The sequence below is a fragment of the Chrysochloris asiatica genome, unplaced genomic scaffold, assembly GCF_000296735.1.
Source record: "Chrysochloris asiatica unplaced genomic scaffold, ChrAsi1.0 scaffold00120, whole genome shotgun sequence".
NCBI lineage: Eukaryota > Metazoa > Chordata > Mammalia > Afrosoricida > Chrysochloridae > Chrysochloris > Chrysochloris asiatica.
The window spans coordinates 6,011,856-6,017,855 of record NW_006408638.1 but is presented as its reverse complement, the minus strand read 5'-3'; the positions used below and the strand labels follow the sequence as shown (position 1 = coordinate 6,017,855).

The 6,000-nt window shown below is 39.1% G+C and overlaps 1 pseudogene; it reads right to left on the bottom strand.

Annotated features, from left to right (window-relative positions):
• Positions 1-862: 862 nt before the first annotated feature.
• Positions 863-5,210, bottom strand: LOC102819416 (annotated as a pseudogene).
• Between the last annotated feature and the right edge of the window lie 790 nt (positions 5,211-6,000).

Below are 6,000 nucleotides of genomic sequence, written 5' to 3'. Positions count from 1 at the left end.
TTTCTTTTTGTGAGCTAAAATTGTCTGTAATCTCCAGGGCATTGTGAGATTGTTGTATTTGTAAAAACAAACAATGCAGCTGTTGGATTTAGAGGGGAAAAATCTCTGAGAGTGGTGGAGGTGGTGGGGGGCCCCTGAAATTCAAGGAGCTCATGAGGTGGTTGTGAAAGGGATGTGTCGTCAGAGTTCCTGACCTAGATCGAGTTCCTATTGGCCTTGATGTTATCTATGTTCATGGCACTCAATAAGGAAGCAATTTGTGGGGGTACCTTGATGGAGCTGGTTTCATTGTCTGTTAAGGACCACAGGGAAACTGGGGGAAGCGTAACTGATTAAATGCGGGTCTGGTGATTGTAGGTTTTGTAAGTTTGGAGTTAAGCCCACCTGAATTCAGGCACCAAAGCTGCACACCAAAGTGGTGCAGCTGGCCCCCACCTCACACTGGCATTTCTCCTAACCACATGACTCTGAACTCCCAGAGAGCAGGGTCTGTGCTTGGGGTGGATGAGGGTGGGAGATGGTCACACTTCTGGTCACTAGGAGGGTATGGGGGAAAAGAAGAAATTGCCATGTGAATCTGCTCTGCCTGGCCTTCTTCTGCTGCCAAAGATGATCACAAGATGGTCAAGAACCTCTAGACAGCCATTTACCAGCCAGTCTCCTTGTCTTGCCACTCCTGCTCAGCTTCTCCTTCCAGTAAACACTCTATCCAACTCTCTAACCTTGCTTCTGAAGTTCAGTGTGCCAGAATTTTCACCGGTGTCTGTTTTATTTTGTTTCTTGTATCTTTGTTGTAGAGAAACCATGTAATGCATCTGTCTAGTCTGCCAGCTTGCTAGAAGTCTTCAGTGTTTTTTTGTTTTTAAATGATACTTTCCAGGGCTTCATGGAACTGCTTCCCTTGTAAAAATTTATTTGAAGTATATTCTGCAAAGCCATATTCTCCCAGTTCTAGACTCATCCGCTGTTTCCACCTTTCCAAATAGAAGTGTCATAGTCTGTTGTAGGATCCAGGTCATACTTGGGATAAAATTTCTTTGCAAAGGGATTTTCAGAGGAATTGAAGGATCACTTGCTGTATTTGACTTTACTCTTTTCTCTGGGTAGGAGAGAAGAAACCAGTTGGATCCAGTCTTTGTTGCATCATCTTGCTTTGGGGATTGATTTACACTTACTCACAGGTCCATGGAGTAAAACATCTTCAAACAGTGATTCTGGGGTCTGAGCATGGTTTCTGAATGACAGGACAGACCATTCTTAATCAGAGTATTTTCCTTGTTCTACTTCTTCATAAGAGTTTATTTTTTTCTTCTGTCTACATGAAAAAGAAGTAGAGAAACCCACACAGGGGGCTGGTTCTACAGAGAACCCCTTTGAACTTCTGAGCTGCCTGCAAATGGTCTGCAAAGCCTTCACCTTTAGATTTTAAAGATTCACTTACTTCTAGGCTAGTTGCAATATTGAGGGCCTTTCTCCCCCCCACTGCATTCCTTAGAAGTCACTAGGCTGCATCTAGGCAGGTAAGTGATGCTTCGCTTAATTACTTGGGATGAACATCCTTAAGGAACTCGTCTTTTCATTGATACCGCAAGTTCATCTGAAGTTAGGACCCCTATTTCTTGTCATTTTAGTGACCTTTTGCTTTCTTCCTATATGATGTTTTTGATGTCATCTTACAACTCTACTGGTCTTTGGTCATTAGTGTCTAATGCATCAAATCTGTTCTGGAGATGACCTCTAAATTCAGGTGGAACATATTGAAGGTCATATTTTGGCACTCATGGAATTGTTCTAATTTTTTTTCTGCTTCAGCCTGAACTTACATATGAGGAATTGATGGCCCATTCCACAATCTACTCCAGGCCTTGTTTTAGCTGATGATACTGATCTTTACCACTATCTTTTCCCAGAGATGTACTCAATTTGATTGTTGACTATTCCATATGATGACATCTGTGTGTATAGTTGCCTTTTATGTTGTTTTAAAAAGGTATTTGCAATGAAGAAGTCATCAGTCTTGTAAAATTCTATCGTGTGATCTCAGCATAATTTCTTTCTCCAAGGGTATATTTTCCAATTACTGATCCTTCTTCTTTGTTTCCAACCTTTGCATTCCAATCACCAGTAATTATCAGTGCATCTTAACTGAATTTTTTATCAATTTCAGACCGAAAAAGTAGGTAGAATTCTTCAATTTCTTCATCATTGGCTTTAGTAATTAGTGTGCAATTTGAATAATGGTATTAAATGGTCTTTTTTGTAAGAATATGACTATTATCCTATCACAGGCAGCATCGTATGTCCATGTGCTGATTATTAATGGCTATTTACAACTATTTTTCCTAATTCTAAGTTGTGCCCATCAGCAAATGAAGGCCCTGGAAGCTTGATCTGTTCACATCATTAAGGTCAACTCTATTTTGAAGAGATAGTTATTTTCTAGTCGCATTCTGAGTGCCTTCCAACTTGAGGGGCTTATTTTCTAGCATTCTATCTGACAGTGTTCTACTGCTATAGAGAAAGTTTTCAGGAGATCACAGCAGCATCAAAGTGGACCTCCCACTTACAGAGGCATAGATTTCTTTATCAACATGTTGTTGTTAAGCGCCATCGAGTTGATTCCAACCCATAACGAGGGTTGGAAATCCTGCATAGGGTTTCCAAGGAGCAGCCGGTGAGCTTGAACCACAGAACCAGAAAATTCTAAAAATTGCTTTTCTTCTTCTTTGAAGCTGGGGAATGGATATCTGCCTGAACTTTATCATTTGGTTATAGTGTCCTGGGATTTTGAATCAGGAGTTAGTAAAGCAAAGTCACAGGGATAGATGGAGAGAAGGTTTCTTAGGGAAGCAACAGAAGTGTCCAATGGCAGCAGGGTCCAATGCTGGGTGTAACTGGTACACACAGCCTGTTCTGGGCTACAAGTTTGGTCCAGTGTGTTTTCTGAGTCTGGGTTTTCACTTTTCAATGAATGTGATATACCAATATGGCCCCTTTCTGTTGCTTAAATCAATATAGATTGTTCTCCATTCTTTGTAAACTGTGGCGTTGATGGATAAGCACTAGACTGTTAACTACAAGGTTGGCATTTCAAACCCATCAGCCACTCCTTAGAAACCCTATACAAGGTCACTGTCACTCAGAACGACTCAACAACACTTCACAACAAAAACAATATACAGAGGAATCACAGAACCCCATTTAAGCTCCAAAAGAAGAGAAGGCAAAGAGGTTAAAAGGCCTGGGAATTAAATTTAGTTGTTAACTACAGAGATTTTAGTTCCATATACCATCCTGGGAAGGGAAGGATAATAGCATTGTTATGTGTGATAGCTCATGAATTCCAAGCAGGACATAAATGACAGGATTTTCAAGAAATAAAATTGCTTAACAACTTCTCTTAGCACATAAAGCCATACATCATCTCTTATTCACCAGAGTTTACATTCTAGTGTGATAGAGTCTTCCTTCTCTTCTGTATTGTAATCTTTCATTCCAACATGGTCTCGCAAAGAGTAATTATAATAGAATTTACCCATGAGTCTGCAGTTCCTTAACTTTGGAAATAAATATTCAAAATAAAATTTAAAAGAAAGATGTATCTTTGCTTCATTTCTTTCTAAATGCCATGAAAATCACTCTGTAACTAGAAAGTAGACTTAATTTTGTAAGGAGGCCATTTGATATTAGAAATGATAAAAATGTGTTTATAAATGAATGTAAACAAAATTAAAACCATAGGGAGTAAATTTTCCTCTGAAATGGTGATTTTCGACTTTGTATGCACTTTGGAATCACCTGAGGAGGTTTAGAAACATCAATTTTGGTTCTACTCCTAGAAATTGTGATTTATTTGATCCTGGGTGCATCTTGTTACTGTTGTTGTTGTTGTTAAGTGCCACCGAGTTGATTACAGCCGATAGGAACCCTGTACAGAGTTTTCAAGGAGTGGCTGGTGGGTTTTAACCACCAACCTTGCAGTTCTAACTGACCTTGTAGTCCAGTGCATTACTATGCAGCATAATTTTTTAAATCTGCTGTAAATAAAACTATTTAATGACCTGAAAATAATATTAAAATTGACTGAAGTTATCTAGGTGTTTCAAAGTGCCAAATTAGACAATACCATGATCAAATACAGTCACCAATAAGAAGTATAATATTGAATATGGGTTTTTTCTTTTATATTTAGCTATACATTCTGTACTTCAGTTGTTTGTCTTACCCTTTAGGCTGTAGCTCTCTGAGTTCAGGGACCATTCCTATGTTGTTCATCATTGCACATTCCCATGTTTCTACGCAATGTTAGGGATATGATATATGTTAGCTGCCAAAGAATTGAGTCTGACTCATGGCAAATTTATGTACAGCAGAACAAAATGTTAACTGGTCTTCCACTATTCTTACAGTCACCAGCACGTTGAATTTACTGTTGTGACTATTGATGCTGTTGTTAGGTATTGTTGAGTTGGTTCTGACCCATAGCAACCCTATGTGTAACAGATGAAAATATTGCCTGATTATGCACCATCCTTAACAATCATTGCTATGCTAGAACCCATTGTTGCTGCCACTGTGTCAATCCATCTCATTGAGGGCCTTCCTCTGGTTTGCTGGCCCTCTACTTAGCATGATGTCATTTTTCTGGGATTGGTCTCTCTTGATAACATGTCCAAATTACCTGAGGTGAAATCTTGCCATCCTTGTTTCAAAGGAGCATTCTGGCTGTACTTCCTCCATAATAAGGTGCTTGTTCTTTTAACAGTCTGTGGTTTATTTAATATTCTTTATTTAATAATTCAGATTTGTCACTTCTTCTTTGGTCTTCCTGCTTGGGCATGTGTCACAAATCTCTCATCCAGTAAGCCTAGGCCCAAAGGTATTCAGCACCAGTTCCATGGGTTGGCAAACCTACCTATTCTAACAAAGGCCAGAGCTACCCCACTCCACCAATAAATCTCTTGTCCAAAGATATCCAGCTCCTTACTCACAATGACTTGACTCACAACAGCACAGTTCCAACCTCTGGATGAACAGGGGCTGTGTTAAGAATGAATAAAAGTGGGGGGCTGGCCATATCTCTGGTCACCAGGGAAGTGGGGGGAACCTGTCTCATTGCCAGCCACTGGTATGCATGTGTGCTGTCAGGCCACCACTTGGTACTAATTCAGTACCACTTGGTACTGCTTGCAAAAGTTCATGATGGCCATGTTGAGTCAGACCAGCTGATAGTTCACCTGTCTGTATCTTTTCTCACTATCACTGTTCAGCTTTTCCAAGTGAGTATGCAATCTACTTCTCTATCCTTTCCTCTGAAGCTCAGAGTTCCAGAATCATCATTTGTATGTATACATTATGTGTATTCCCAATCTTACTGGCATAAAGTTATTACCATGCTAATTTAGAAACCCTATACAGGGCTGCAATGAGTTGGAACGGATTCAGTGGCACTTAACAACAACAACGTCTATATGCTCTATAGTGATGTCATTTAAAAAAATTTTTTTTGAGTCCTGGTGTGGTGCTGTGGGTTAATGAGCTGAACTGCAAGGTCTGTTTGAATGCAAGGTCAGTGGTTCAAGCTCATCAGCTGCTCCTTGGAAACCGTATACAAGGTCCCTATGAGTTGGAACAAATTCAATGGCACTTAACAAACATTTTTATTTTAATGTTGATTATTTGTATTTCTTCTCTTGACCATTCTCATCACAAATTTAGAATATTAGCTCTTCTAAGAATAAGATTTTGTTTTTTTTTCAATCAATTTCTACTTTCTTTGATTTTGTTCCTTCTTAATTCTTGCTACTTTTCAAAAAAATTTCTTGAGGTATATACTTAATTTAAAGTTGTTCTTTCCTTATATGCATTTATGGTTTAAATTTTCCCAGGCATGGATTTAATTGCATTCTATATATTTTAATATGTAGTTGTTGTTGTTAAGTGCTCTTGAGTAGGTTCCAAACCATAGTGCCCTGTATAGGATTTCCAAGGAGTAGCTTG